Below are 14,990 nucleotides of genomic sequence, written 5' to 3'. Positions count from 1 at the left end.
GATGGTGGAAACTAGATCCAGGGTCTTCATTTCTACTTCCCGAAATAATACGATTCTATCCATACGAATAAATGAGTTGATGTCGAGCATGGTAGAAACCACTTGATTACCAGTCGATGATGTAAACTATTAACAAGTGTGAGAGAGACCACCAGTGAGGTCAATGGTTCTCAAAGTACCCAGTACAAACCATGAGATGTGAATGAATGAGTTGATGTCGAACATTTCATGGAGTCCTTCGATCGAAAGTCAATGATGTAAACCGTCGTCAAAGGCGAGAAACCTGCCATTGATGCATGCAGATTTCAAGGTACTGACGATTTCTAGGTCATCTTTCTAGATAATGTGCTAATGTCAATAGAAAGCGACCCGTTGCAGGCAAGCCCACAACACGAAATCATAGATCAAGTTAAAGAAACATAGTTGTAAGGACTGACTCAGGGATGGTCGAGATGGATGACGGGTATTTTGCAGATGAATGGTTTATTTGCAGTGACCTCTTGAACACATAACGACACGACAGATGGCTTGGTGACATTTGACCCAAAGTTAATACCCGGCTGAAGACTTTCAATGTGATTTGATCAACTGTGAGGCAAAGGATTTCCCAACCCAGGTGAATGGAAAGTGTCGTGTTCAAGAGTGGTGATAAGGCTTCTTCTGAGACAAAGGATAACAAATAGGCTCATTTTTCGCTCTTTTCCCCCACCATTTCTGGCAAGTACCTCTTTATTTTTTACAAGCTTGAGGAGGATAACATATGCTTGATTATAAGCTCATCCTTCGGATGAGTCCAACTTAGTTTTGATTCAAACCCTAAGAAGGAGTGGTCCGTTCCTGTTTGTAATTGAATGGGTCCTTTACTGTGAAATTTTAACGAGTCCAGTATAGGAGAAACTCGGCGTTTTTCAATTTTAGAGAGTCTGAAAAAACTTAAGAAGACTCCAGGGTTGAACTTTTTCATAAATTTGTGTCTCCCAAGCCCGAAAAAGTATAAAATAATACTTGAGAGAACCGCTTGATCTTGCGACCAAGGAGTAATTTCATGATTAGTATCTTTGACTCGAAAAGTAAAAAGCGATCAAGGACACGTCGTTTTATTTCCAATATCGAATTTGAAACGACAAAAATCCGGCAATCTTTTCATGTTTTTTCAGTCAGAAAAGGGCTGTAATAGGACCGTCTTTTAATTCCGTTTTAACGAGTGTAAAAGAAATGCTCGGCAATCTTTTCATGTTTTATGAGTCAGAAAAGGGCTTAAAAGATGACTCTGATTTTTTTGTTTGTGAAAAATGACAATTTTCCCTGAAAATCCTTTTATCCTGCACAAAAACCAACACATTACTCATACATGTTTAAAGATAGATAAAAATACTTTGAAAAATACCTTTTCACGGTGGAAAATAAACAAATTTAACATTTATTTACTCAAAAAACCTATAAAAAGGGCTTTTACCATTTCATTTTTACCATTTTACTGTTGAGGAGAGAAAAAGGGCTTTTGGCAAGAAACTTCCGGTGGTCATTGCGGAGATTCCGACCATCGGAATCGAATGTCGTCTCATCAGGTATTCTACAACATCCTCCCTTGCATTTCCATCCGTTTAGAATTTGTTTTTAAGCTTTAGTTTCATTTTTTGGAGGCCTTGGGGTTTCAAGGTCCGCTTTTCGGGGTACGCAGGTGCTCCATTGGTGACCTGCGTACCCTGACATTTTCTCAGTTGGGAAAATGTCGGGCGTATGCAGCTTGCCTTAAGAGAGCCTGCGTACACACGCTCTGTCTCTAAAGGCGGGCTGCGTACACCGCGGAAAGGATTTTCAAACCCCCATTTCTCCAAAATGAACCAAAAAATTTTAATTTTATGGACTCTAACAGATGTTTTATGGTGTGTAGATTGCCCACCATGCTTGATTGGCGCGAGAGAGAACACGAAGATGTTGATTTGGCCGCCATTAATCACCAACCTTCCATTGATGCTTTGAAGGCATGCGGTCTTTACAAATACTGGGCCATACCTGGCATGAGGGCCCAGGTGCGCTTTCTAGAGTGGCTGGTTGAAAGGTGGAACGTTCAGGATCAGTGCTTTTACATTGGAGGGCACCAGCTCGAGATAGAGCCCTCAGATATTTACTTTCTCACTGGTTTGCCCAAGAGGGGCGAACAATTGACTCTGTCCGGGACTAGGCCGGGTGGCCAGTCCATTGCTAGTCTCCGACTAGAGTGGTGCAATAATCAAAACCAGGATAAGGGGATAGAGATTAAAAAGATATCCCGACCTGAACTTATGGTAATTGCCTTTACAGTTACCAGACTTTGCGGGGCTGCCGCTTTGCACATTGCCACTGGATCCCAGATGCGGATGGCGATTGACTGCTATCGGGGCACCATTTTCAACTCGTGCGATGCTGTGTTGGGCAACTTAAAGGGCCAATTGACTAGGACCAAAAACGGATAGCTGAAGACTTTTGGTTATGGGCCTTTAGTTGTGAGTTTTGCCCTAGAGAGGGTTCCGATGTTGATCCCACAGTAGCTCACTGTTGAGGTTGGGCCTCCCCGAGAGCCTAAGTTGACGCGATGGGTTGCGGTGATGGCCCGTCATCCTGACGAGGGCACGGAGGTTGTCCGATTTAGACCGGAGTATTTTCACTGGTTGGAGAACCAGATCTTCTCGATACAGGATTTTCCTTATGCCGGAGTTGATTTTCGTGGAGATCCGGACATGATTCTTCCACCGGGAGAACAGTGGGATGACACAGGTACTTCATTTTTCACAAGTTTTTAAATTATCTATTTTTTTGTTTTTATATCGTCTCAAAACTGACAGTGACAATTTTCAAAATGCAGATGTAGGCCCACAGCGTCCAGCCAATCTCCGGCCTTTCGAGAGGAGAGTACCAGTTGCACCGGCACCCGCCCGACAGGACGCGGCTGCAGAGACCTTAGCTGAGTTGGAACAAGACCTAGAGCGTCTTACGGCAGACATACCAGAGACTACTATAGATGATATTCCTATCAGGCTTCAGCGCTATGTCGTCGCAGTCCCAGGACCTTTTAGGAGGTTCTTGTGTAGGGTGGCGCGTGCAGTGGTGTCGTATAGAGAGCATCACCAGTGATTGGATGGTCGCTTTTGTAGACACATGTGACATTTTGGTTTTTTGTACTTATCATTTTTGCCGATCATAAGGTGTTTTTCGACCTATGATCGAAGACGATGTATTTTTGACACACTCCTATCTATATATATCATTATTACCGGCTTATCTTGTTAAACATGTGTGATGAAATGTTTTTAAATTTACATGTATGATTATCGCAAATGTCTGTCTAACATTCGAGAAGCAATCGCATCTGCTAATGTATTTAAAGACCTTGGAATATGCTGATATTCAATGTAATCAAATTCACGTTCCAAGAGACGCACTCTCAAAAATAACCTTAATAACAGTGGATTTCTAATGGCATATACTCTATTAAGCTGTAATACAACGAGTTCAGAATCTAACCTCACTATCAAACTCCGAATCCCAAACGAAATGGATTCAGACAATAACTCAATCACTGCACTGTATTCTGCAATGTTGTTTGTTGTTTGACCGAGGCTCACCCCATGCATAGAAACTAACTCGTCAGAGGGCGAATAGATAACCCAAGTTGCGGAAGAGATATTCTGTGTACTACGACAAGCACCATCAGCGAATCCAATGTACGTTTGTAGAGGCGTCGACATCTGCAATATCAAGAGTAAAACCAAGATAAGCCAGAATAATGACGAAAAACACACTTTCTAAGCTAAGCACACTGTCTATACTAACAAACACACCAGCTAGAAAGAAAAACCTAACCTAACTAAAATCTTCATACCCATCATTTAAGCATAATACCTCTTTTGGTAAAGTCCATTTCTGGGTTTACCCAAAGAGTCCCCGTCAAAATCTACCAGCTCATAAGCCCCTTTTGCTAGCTTTTGCTTGACAATGTAGGGCCCATGCGACATAGGAACGAATTTTCCAGCACCTAATTTATCATTAGCTTGATCATATAATAGCACTAGGTCTCCTTCCGAAAAATTTCGAGGGGTCACATTTCGATCATACTGAGCTTTCATACGTTTTGCGTGAGTCTCGATTGCCAATGCAGCGTCACGTCGAGTCTCATCTAATTGAGCTAAGTATAATAAACGCTTCTCCTCTTCGGAAGTAGCAGGAAGTAATTCGACAGCCATTTGAAGTGACGGGATTTCGCATTCAATGGGCAGCACAACTTCCAAACCATAAACTAGTTGGAAAGGAGTGAACCCTGTTGATGTTTTCACTGAGGTTCGGTACGCCCAAAGCGCGGAAAATAACATGTTGTGCCAATTCGATCGATGAATACCAATGATTCGTCGGATCATGATAACTAAAACTTTGTTGATGGACTCAACCAGACCATTCGCTTGTGGATAATAAGGAGTTGAGCTATCGTGATGCAAACCAAGCTGGCCTGTAAGTTCTGTCATCATAACATTTCGAAAATGGCACCCATGGTCAGTGATTATCACTTGTGGGACACAAAACCTAGCAATAATGTGATTGAATACGAAAATTGCAGCTGTCTTGCCGTCTGCCTCGAATGTAGGCATCGCCTCGGCCCACTTAGTAAAATAGTCAACCGCAAGGATGATATACGCATGCCCCCCGGCCGAGTGAGGGTTACATGTAAAAAAATCGATACCCCATTTGGAAAAAGGACCAACGACAATTATAGGGTGGAGAGGAGCAGGTGGTGCGCACATCTTGCGATCAAACACTTGACAGTTGTGGCATTTCCGGACCGCAATAATACAGTCTTTAAATAAGGACGGCCAGAAGTAGCCAGCGCGCAATATCTTTTGGGCTATGACAGTCATTCAAAACCCTTTCAGCTTCCTCGTGAGTTAAGCAACGGCGAAAAACCAAGTCCGCCCCACGGCGATAAAGAGTATCTCGAATAATTTTGTACTGTTGGGACTGGAATCGAATTTTCCAACGTTCCGACTTTGAAACTTCGGGCCGAAAGGATTGGGTTTGGAGATAGACGATTATATCCCCATACCATGGATCTAAAGTACTGATGAGAAACAAAGATTCGTCTGCAATGGGTTCCTCTGCCACAGTTTCCGTGTCAGCAGGCGGGAAATCACACATTAACTCGGCTAAAACTAAAGATTTCTTAGACTTAGATTTTTCAAATTCCAAGTCGAACTCCTGCAGGATAACAATCCATTTGGAGTACTTGCCCCCTAGCAATTGTTTAGTCAAAATGTAGATCATAGGGTTGCAATCCGAAATGACTGTAGTTTTACGGAGAAGAATGTAGTGACGAAAACGTTGGCAGCTTGAACGGCTGCCAAGGCCAATTTCTCCACATGTGAATATTTGAGCTCAGTGGGATTTAACGTCCGACTAAGGTAATGTATCACATGTTCCGTTCCGAATTCGTCTTCCTGTACTAAGACCATTCCAATGGTGGAATGAGCAGCGGCGAGGTACAAAAAGTAATCCTGGTTGTAGTTGGGAGGATGCAGCAATGGTGCATGGGTCAACGCGTGCTTGAGTGCATCGAAAGATTTCTGAGCTATCTCATCCCAAGGGAATTGAGCATTCTGTTTCAACAACCAGGTAAAACCCTTTGTAATCTCGGTGTAGTTAGGAATGAATCGGCGTAAAAAGTTTGCTTTCCCCTGCAAACTTTGGAGTTGGCGAAGACTCGAAGGAGGAGGAAATTTGATGATAGCTTCTACCTTCAAGGGATCGACGCGGATGCCGGCTTTTGAAACTACAAATCCCAGCAATCGTCCCAATTCTATACAGAAGACACATTTGTGTGGGTTCAACCGAATCCGATAATGCCTACACCTCATGAAGATTGCTCGTAAATGGACAAGGTGATCAGCTCGATGTAAGGAGTGAGCGGGAAAATCATCGAGATACGGTTGCACAATGTGTTTGATGTCATGAAATGCATAAGACATCGCCCTTTGAAAAGTGGCTCCGGAATTCTTCAGCCCAAAAGGTAATTTGCAATAAGAAAATGTCCCCCATGGACAAATGAAAGCCGTTTTTGGTTGATCGGCAGGTAGAATATTGATTTGATTGTAACCGGAAAAACCGTCCATAAAGGAAAATATTTCACTGGCAGCACAATCATCAATTATTTGATCGATATAGGGTGTTGGATAGTTGTCCTTGGGACAAGCACGAATAATATCCCTATAGTCGATACATATTCTTATTGTTCCCTGTTTTTTGTTAACCGGAACAATATTCGATACCCAATCCGTTAACGGGATCGGATAAATGAAACCTGCTTTCAACAGCTTCTCAACTTCTGCTTTAATTGCAACCACTTTTCGTGGGTGAATCTGACACAAACGTTGCCGGACGGGTTTAGCGTTGGGGTAAGTCTTGATCTCATGGACAACAATTGCGGGATCAATTCCTGGCATTTCCTCGTAAGACCAGGCAAACACGTCGCGGAATTCTTGAAATAGGGCCTTGTATGTCTAAATTTTGTCATCTGAACAGGAGGCACCTATATGAATGTGCTCAACAATTATGGGCTTGACTGAAATGTCAATGGGAATAGTGCGAGAAATGTTTCCCAAATTCAGCTCTGAATCATGATGTTTCATTGGACTCTGAGCTTCTTTGACATATTCAGTTGTAAAGATTGATGAGAAATCGTTTTCAAAACGATCATCCTCAGGTAAAAACGAAGATCTATGATGGAGATCTTCCCATGGTAAATCGTCGACGCACAGGACTTCACAAAGTTGTTCGTCAGATGACACAACTTCGGGAAACGTTATTAACTCCGAGGTTGAGGTGAAAAGTGATTCCTCACGGACCACATTCATTTGGTCGATTCTGGTTGAACTCGGGTCGGTAAAAGACTGCACGGCTTCATAGGCAATTTCATATGGACTCAAAGGCATCGCATCACCAAATGAGTCTATCTCAGAGTCAGAAGGAACGATCCAAGGATCATCATAAACAATGGTTTCTGAAGTAATCATATGAATAGATGCAAACGAAGACATGATGTTGATTGGAGGAAAAGGAAAAGTTCCCAGTAAACCAGCATCTTTAACTAATCCTACGCCAACATCCTTATAAGGGATAGTCGTTTTACCGACATGCTGGATACTCTCTGAAGAGGCTGGGTCGGATGAAAAGTAAGCCAGCTGGTCTATGGTTACGATCTTGCCATTATGTGGAAACTTTATTACTCTGAAGACCGATGAAACGACCGCTGTCATAGCGTAAGACCAACTTCGACCCAAGAGAAGGTTGTAGTCTAGAGGGGCATCAACCACCTCCACATCTAGACTAACGGTTTTTCCCTCAACCCCTATAGGCAAATCCTGTAGAATGCCAAACGGATGAAACCCACGGCCATCAAAGGCCTTAAGAATTGTCGGGGATTGATTTAGTGAAGGAGAACCAAGCGATCTCCAGCACTGTATCGACATAATACATGTGGAAGCTCCCTCATCAATTACAGTCCGATGAATAGGCCTGTTTTTGACTATCACTGGAATCTAGAAAGCCATCTGATGAGGTAAATGCGGTGTACTATTTTCTAGATCAAAGATTATTAGGTTCGGGTCCTAAATATCAACAGCTCCTATAGCCGACAAAAGTAATTTACGTTGTGCTGGGCACGATTGCAGCACTTCCAAAGCCAACATTGCTGAGGGTGAAACAGCTAAGTCCTCAACAATGTTGTAATTCTGGGCCGCTCTCGCATGTGGATTGAAAGCAGACCTTCGAAGTACACCCTTGGTGGGTGGTTTGATTACTAAGTCAGGGTTAGGTTTCTCGATCTGTAGTGGATCGGAACCGGGAGCTGAGGTTGATGGATTTGAATGAGAAGATTCCGCTTCTTTCGATCCATCAACAAGACTTTTACTACCATAATCTTGTGATCGAGTCGCAATCCTTACATGAGACATCATCAATATGGGTTCTTCACTGGCACTCGAGGAAGAACCTATCATCTTACTCTCCTGCTTTGGAAATGGATCTTTTAAAACAGCAGGAGTTGGGGAACCCTTGACGATTTTCACAACCTCGGCCCGATGAGGGCAATCTCTTGTAAAATGATCCTCTTCACAAATAAGACAAGGATATCGAGGTTTGCGCTTTTCGTCATTGGTTTCCGACTTTTCTGTTTTCTCCTTTGGAGTCTTGTCTTCTTTATTCTTCTTCTTACCTTTCTTCTTCCCACCGTTTTTTGATTTAGCCGTAGATGACTCTACAGCGTGAATATTAGCGGAAACTTCAGCAGAAGATTCTCCTGTCAGGGAGTCTGGTAGGGTTATAATAGGAGAATAATTCTTTAAAGACTTCTTCTTGCTTTTAGTATTCACCGTACCAATCATGCCATCAGCAGCATGAGATCCCGAAGGAGCAGCAGCGATTTGATTTGACTTTGGAAGATCTGGGATCTTTTCGTGTAACGTACCTGACTGAGTGTAAACTAAGTCAAGGTACTGCGCTTGAGCAATCACTTGCTCCTCAGTAACTATGTCGGCCTTAGCTACATCTTCAGTAATCTTCGGTAATAATGATTTAACAAACCATTTAGCTAAGATTTGGTCCGGGATAAAAACTTTCACTAATCGCCTTCGACATCTCCATTCATGTATATGATCGGAAATATAAGTGGACGTCGACTGTTTTAATGAATTTAGTAGCTCCGTGCCATTATCATATCTGACCGGCAACTGAAAATGAGTTAGGAACGAGGTAGCTAACTGACTAAAATTATAAAAAGAGGCCAGTGGTAACTCGATGTACCACTTGGCCGCGAGACCAATGAGCGTACGCTGGAAAAGACGTAAGCGGATCGAATCATCCGAGATGGAATTTGAAGCACACCAGAGGTGGTAAGTCATCACATGATTTGACGGATCCTCTCCAGACTTACCCTCGAACTTGGGAATGTCACTGGGCAACTTATTCGGCATTGGCGGCCAAAACGGAAGATAATTGATCGGATCGTTCGTTAGGCGCGACAAGTCTGGTAAATCCAAAGTTGCGATAAACGGTAATTGCCGATTAGGATCCCTAAAACTCTGGGTCACAAGACCAGTCCCAGGAGGAGGATATCCAGGATAACTTGGAATAGGAATCGCATTCGGGATATTGTATCCTCCTGGAAAACCAGGATTAACCGGACCGTACTGGGGTTGCTAAGGTTGTTGATAAGTGTACCCAGGATACGGTTGATACTGGTAAACTGGCTGCTGGACAGCAGGCCCGTATTGGTACTGTCCCTGGTATGGTTGATAAGTGAATTGTGGTTGACTAGTGACAATCGTACTTAAACTAGGCTGTCCTACAGGAATCTGAACCGTAGTTTGAATCGTGGATCCAGACAATGGTAAAGATGTCTGAGGAGTAGTGGCAGAGACAGTAGAAACTGGAGCTGTCGATACTCCAGAAGTAAGTATGGTGGATGGAACAGATGTTGCGGTAGTTGCAGCAGTCGTTTGAGATGGAGTACTAGGCACAATGGGCGACTGAGTAACTACCGAAGGTACAGAAGTTTGAACATTAGACTGGACTGGTTGCTGGGGTGGACCAGAAACTAAAGGTTGTCTAGCTTGAGATGACAACTGTACGCTTGGCTGCAACACCTGTTGAACTTGCGATGGATCCCACACTATGTTCATTCCGGGGTATTGACCCATGACAGGTTGAGGATATTGATATCCATAACCGGATTGAGGGTAGGATTGATAATTGAAAGGTACATTTCCCGTACCTTGAACATAAGATTGACCTTGGGGTGGTTGATAACCTTGACTCAAGTACTGACCTTGGGGTAGATACCCTTGAGGTAAGTACTGATACTGGGGTTGACCTTGAGGTATAAATTGATACTGAGGTTGACCTTGGGGTACATATTGAGGCTGGGGTTGACCTTGAGGAATGTATTGTACTATTGGTACATACTGTCCTTGAGGTTGCACCCCAGATGCAATTTGTGTACCTTGAGGTTGCCCCCCAGACGCAATTTGTGTACCTTGAGGTTGCCCCCCAGGCGTTAATTGAGGCTGCCCCCCAGGCGGTAACTGGCCACCTTGAGGTTGAGAACTGGGAATTGAACCTGACATCATGTAAATGTCTCCTACACCCAACGGTTTATTACCATTGTTTCCAGTTAATAACCCATGTTTAATGGGTTGAGGAGATGCTCCCGCAAAAGTACCAGAAAGTGACTGATACCCAGAGGGAACAGAAGGACCGCCATACAAGAAAGATTCAGGAGATTGAGTGAACACGGACGACTGACCAGACATATTTACAGGAGTATAAATACCTCTAGGTGGATAAGGAGTACGAGGTGGAGAAAAACTTGACCCTGAGTTGTCCAAATAATTAGTTAACGAAAGATACCAAGTAGTACTTCTAGGAGGACTGTAAAAAATGGATTCACGCTCCCTTAGATCAATAGTAGGTTGATCTTCAAGGATAGAGACGCCTATTTCTTCTTCTGGAGCAAGTTCTTCAATAGCTATCAAACCAGAAGGAAGATTTTCGGTGATGACTCTTTCTACCCTAGGTGAATCACGAGCACTAGAAGTTGGAGTAACAGGTTCAGATATTTCAGGTTCTTCGCCTATATCACGAGTAGATGAAAAACTACCAGCAAGCTCGGAAACTACAACAGCTTCGGGATTATAACCTGTTTCTAGACCTTGGTAATCTGGATGGACTACCAACGACGACTCTCCTTCTTCAGGTGAACCTACTTTACTGCCACTAGGAGTTACAAGGACTTTCAAACCTTCGTAATGACCCGGGACGTCTTCAGGAGGTTCGCCCCGAAGTCTACGGGACTTCCTCAACAAATCGGCCACGGTAACAATCTCAGGAGACTGGCCCCGAAGTCTACGGGACTGTCTCGGTAATTCAGCCACAGTTAAAAACTTTTAACTACTGCACACGCAAACAAAGTAAAATCTCAAAGCAAACCGCCTAAAGTCTCTAAAGAACCAAACAAATTCGAATCACACGCCTAAAGAATCTAGGGCGTCAAACCATACACAAACAGTAGCCTTCCGGACCGAAAACACTAGTTGGTGATGAAGCCCAACATCGCCGAATTCAGTACAGAAGTGGTGGGTGGAACAGTTACCCTGGCAACCTGCTTAATGAATAGACCGGCACAAGTTCCTCCACTTTAACCGTCTCGAGTGAAGTGAACCCCCCGAAAAATCCAAGTGAGTCTAGCCGACATCTGCTCCAGGTACAGTGGGATCTTCCCTCCACCGTCACCTCGGGCAGAATCCTAAAGATAATGGTCACTAAGGTTACCAACAGCAACAAATATACCTGGGGGAACAGTCTACGACCCGATAGCACGCAAGGGCAGAGTAACAAGCTCAATCCCCTTGCCGGCTCCTTGACAATAATCCAAGGTTTACCGACAAGTGACCCCAGGCTCCTCGACAATAATCCGAGGTTTACCGTTTGTAGTACGTGCGTATCTGGTGTCTTTCCCAATGAAGGAGGATTGATCCCCTCACTGGTTCGGACACGGTCTCGTGCTTCTCCTTTAAGAGGAGCTTTCCCAGAGTACAAATGAAACAGTTGGATTTATCCTACCACAAGATGAGCTACTTGTTTGGTTTTACTGTCTTGGAGAGTTAATTACTCTCCTACTCCAAGACACTAGCCTGATCTATATTGGTGTTTCAGAGCCCTAGTAAATAAAAGTTACTAAGTTGATTTTACTTTAAGCGTTAATTTTTTATGGCTTTTCTTTAGGACAAAAGGTAGTGGAGATGAAACTGATGGTGTGTAGACTCGACTGAAATCCACTAAAAAGATGCACTTAGGATGATTTATACTAATTTTCTTTTTCAATGAATTCCCTAGCTAAGAGAGTTGGAGAATGCAAAATTGATATAAAAACAACTTTCTTGGCAATGAAAATCAAAGAAACAAACTCTTTATCTTTTCCAAAGCATACAACACATGACCACTAATTACTTCACGAAAATTCCTTTTCTTTTCAAAGACTCAAATGCTACTAAAGCAAACTTTTCTTCAAAAGAGTTTTTTTGTATTTTTCCCTATATTAACAAAGCATATAAAACTTACTTTAACAAAAATCAAAGTTAAAAAATCTATGGCAATCAAATCAACTCAATTTCACCCAAAAGCAAATCTAAGAGAAATTCACCTAAAAGTAAATCTAATGAGGCAAAAGCCTAGCAAGTATGATTCCAGGATGTTTTACTCAGTCAAAATTTAACTAAGGACTAGTTAATGCAGAATCAAAAACCAGTCAAAAACAAAAATCAAAATCTTTTGTTCTTTTTCTTAAGAATAAAATTCAAAGTTTAATCAACAAACTTTTTCGAGATTCCGCAAAGGGACAACACAAAGGTAGGTTTCTCACAAGGGTGGATTCTATGAAAGGTCCGACTCCTAAGAAGACTAAAAAGACCAGGGAGATCCAAGGTTTTACAACTTCTAAAGCCAAAGTCACTACAGGACCAATGCAAAAATCAAACCCTAGGGCAAAATCTCTATGAATTTCACTAAAACTCTTGACACTGATGAAACAAGATTAGGCGAAGATTTATGACAGGTAACCAGTGGATCTGGGCAGTAAAAAAAAATTAAAAACAAAATCTAAGAGGCAAAAAGGAAAAAATTGAAATTTTCTCAATTTTGACAGGGTACGCAGGCAACCTGTTTGCACAGGTGCGTGTACGCTCTGTGCACGAAGCTGCAGTGCGTACAGGTACGCACTGTGCTTAACTCAGAGGGTGCATTCTGCTAGCAAAACCAAGAAAAACTGAAATCTAATTTAACCCTAAGCTATCCCACCCAAATACAGAGGCAAACAGCCAAAAACCAGAAAACAAACGACTTTTCTCAAATCAAAGTTTCACACAAAGGAAAAATCATTCACATCAATGGAGTCCCAAAACCGACCTCCCTAGAAGCTAAGGCTTTCTAGTGACAAACAAGACAAGTAAACACTACCTTTCTCTAAATATGCATTTAGAATACAAGTAATCAGGTGTTCATAACATACCTTTAGTCCAACGCTTTGTAGTAGTCCAGCCTCGCCGATCCGGATGAGCTCCTCCTTCTCTTCAAAACCTGCATTCACTAACATGCCAAAAGATTACATAGCACCTGAATAACTTATAAAATAACACATATTCATCATACAGACCAAGGAGTATATGAAACAAATCATGTATAACAATCTGTTGAGAAAAGTGAGCTTAATTGTATTAAGTGGAAACAAAAGAAACCATTACAACCTGAGCCTTGGTGTTGTGCAGGTCCCTCCTAGGGTCCAGCAAGAGTTCTCCTTTACTTTGATCAGCTCACCCACTTCCAAATAAGGCTAGGAAAGGATGGGAATCTCTCCTCTCAAGCTCTATAAGGGAGTCCTAATTCCAGCAGCATCTACCCTTAGGAATATTCAGCTTTCAACCTCCCCTCCTTCTAGCCCAATGCCTGTATTTATAGTGCTCTAGAGGAAGTTAATCAGGTCCACCATCAATGGGATAAGCCCCTCTTTGAATGGGATAGCTCCCCTCTTGATGGGATAAGTTCCTCTTTCATAGGGATACATGAACCATCTGGAGGCGCTCAATACACGTCAAACAAGCTTCTAGAATTCTCTAGAAATGACCACAAGTAACTTTTTTGAAGTGAAACTTGCGCCTTTTGACCTTTACAGGAGTACGCACCCACCCCTTTACAAATAGAGCGTACAAGTACGCAGGTATTGTGAACTTGTGGTGCGTACACGCAGGTAAGGCTAAGAGAAACTGCGTACCCAGAGTTACATATATTTTTAAATACTTTCTCTCTTTCTTGGAGTTTGACATGAGGAGCAGAGGTATGAGACTTGCCAAGGAGGATAGTATGACAGTTGATGGAGCCATACTAACTGCAAATAGTCATGGTGACAAATTTTAGTGTAACACTTCTCCAAAGAATGATCTAGATCCTATGTATTACAAGAGAAGCCAAGGCAAGACCTATAGAATCCAAAGCGTTCCAAAATCCCTCTTGCTTGAGTTATGAGGAGGTATTTATAACAAGTGAAAATGACCTTTGAGCTTCCTCATGACTATTTGACTCCTATGATTATTCATATTCTATAAATGATTCACTAAATTCAGATATGTGGATTTTCATATTCCACATGTGTCCCTTGGACATAATTACATAACATTTATTACATAAGACAATTTAGTGGCCTAATAAGAAAAAAATGACAATGGGACAAAGACTTGTCAAATGGATAAATTATTTTCTTCCTCGTGGAGTTCACTCAGAATGTAAGTGTTCCATGCTTTGAACTCCTTTGCGATGGCTTCAACCCAAATTGGAAAGTCCCCTTTGTGGTGTGTCTTCACCACCACTTCCTCCATCGGTATGTTCTTGGAGCTTGACTACACATTATTCCACAACCATGCAAGCGTCATGTGCACTTTAACTAGTGCAAAGGCATATTGCTAAATAATGTCATTAGTTACCTCAAAACCTTCACGTTCCATTTCTTTCTTTATTTATTTGATATATTCCTTGATCTCCTGGAAGATGACTTATTTGACTATTATTGCTTCAAGAGATCCAATGGCCAGCATCCTGTGTTTCTATGTTAGAGACTCAAACCCATTATGCAACTGGATTTAGGAAGCCATATTACTAACCGACTATGCTCCAAGATGCAAGTAGTTCTGTAGGTGGAGTCTCAACTAAACTCTATCTATTTCAGTGATAATTTTATCCCTCTTTTCCAAATGTTGTGGAGCATGTAGATATTTGGAAGTCCACTCTTGCATCTGATCAACTGTTCTAATTGCTATCCTTAGGAGTTTCATCACTTCCTGTGCGTTCTTCTGAATTCCAATGAAAGGAGCCATGATTTGTTGTATAAGCATCATCTCATCATATAGTCACACCATGGTTTCCTC

The sequence above is a fragment of the Pinus tabuliformis genome, chromosome 5_1 (assembly GCF_031772625.1).
Source record: "Pinus tabuliformis cultivar Carrire ecotype Pingquan chromosome 5_1, CPIR1, whole genome shotgun sequence".
Classification (NCBI taxonomy): Eukaryota; Viridiplantae; Streptophyta; class Pinopsida; order Pinales; family Pinaceae; genus Pinus; species Pinus tabuliformis.
Note: the sequence above shows the minus strand (reverse complement) of the source record.